Source organism: Herpailurus yagouaroundi, unplaced genomic scaffold, assembly GCF_014898765.1.
Source record: "Herpailurus yagouaroundi ecotype Mexico unplaced genomic scaffold, PumYag 166, whole genome shotgun sequence".
Taxonomy (NCBI): Eukaryota; Metazoa; Chordata; class Mammalia; order Carnivora; family Felidae; genus Herpailurus; species Herpailurus yagouaroundi.
This window is the reverse complement of record NW_024412407.1, coordinates 1,413,479-1,414,976: the sequence shown is the minus strand read 5'-3', so window position 1 is coordinate 1,414,976 and position 1,498 is coordinate 1,413,479.

Below are 1,498 nucleotides of genomic sequence, written 5' to 3'. Positions count from 1 at the left end.
ATTCAAAAAAATTTTTTTTAATAAGGGAAAAGATAGAATGGGCAGGAAATGATAAAGTCTCCTCTTCTATTCCTGTCTTAAATTCTCAGTTCACCTCCAGACACTCCCTTCCACTCATTGGGTCCATTAAAAAATGGCCTGAGAGGGGACCCTGGAGGGTCTAGAGCTGGTGGAGGCTGCCAGAAGGGGCCCATGGAAAACACTGCAAACCTCATTTTGGAGGAAAATAGTTGTTGAGCCAGAAAGAATCTGAGCAGAGGGCCTGCCTGACCATCCTCCAGCATCAGATTTCATCCTTGGCTTGCCAGGCCCAGACTTCACAATGTCTGAAGTCTCCTTGGAGCTACCGATCTCCAAAGACATGCAGATATGTACACGTAACAGCGTCCTCCTACAGAAACCCAAAAGAAGATACGGACAGAGGCACAGGCAAATCCATGCACAGGCCATGTACAAACACATGCAAATGCTCAGAGACAGATGCAAATGTCCAAGTACGTGTCAGCGGACTTAACCACATGGGAAAACGCTGAGACACAAATCCAAACGAACGCTCAGACATGTGTGAATATGCAGGGATACAAACTAAGCCCTGGTACAAAAATGCAGAAAGTCAAATACAAAAGCCGGGATGCATGCAAATACACGTTGGCCCACTTTTATTCAAGACCAGTTAACATGGCCAAGGTCCGTTCTAGCTGGCGCCTTCCCTCTCATCCCATCAAACGGGTCACGTAGCAGCCAAAGCTACAATCTGTGTCATGTTCACGTAGACACGCCCCTGAGATAAGTCATCCCAAGGTCTTCCCACTGCCCCTGACAGCACAAGTTCTCTATCGCCCAGTCCTCTCTCCTCAAAAGACAAGACTGAGAGTACTGTGTGTCCATATGAACGTACGTCTCTTGTCCTAAGAAGTCAGCTCAGTAAGAAGGGGGAAGGACACGGGCCATATACAGACTTTAAGCTCAGACTGACAAAGGAACATTGTTTTGCCTATGCTGTATTATAGGTATAGGTTGGACTGATTTTTCACTGAATTGGTTAACCCAGGTGGGTGTTGTGGCATCTTCTAGACATGACCGGAGAGTGCTTTCTCAAGGGCCTGAGTGAGGCTGTGTCAATTGTCATTGTCTGAGTTTGACTCTTTTGAGTGAACTTGCCAATCCATTCAAAGAAAAAAGGTGACGCTGCTCAATGGATCAGATGGTGGTTGACTAGGCCTTGCATGGCCACAGAGTGATTCTGAATCAAAAGGGATGGCCACGGGGCATCTGGGTGGCTCAGTCGGTTAAGCGTCTGACTTTGGCTCGGGTCATGAGCTTATGATTTGTGGGTTTGAGCCCCGCATCCAGCTCTATGCTGATAGCGCAGAGCCTGGAGCCTGCTTTGGATTCTGTCTCTCCCTCTCGCTCTCTGCCCCTCTCTTGTTTGTCCTCTCTCTCTCTCTCTCTCTCTCTCTCTCAAAAATGAATAGATATACTTAAGGAGGGGGGGGAA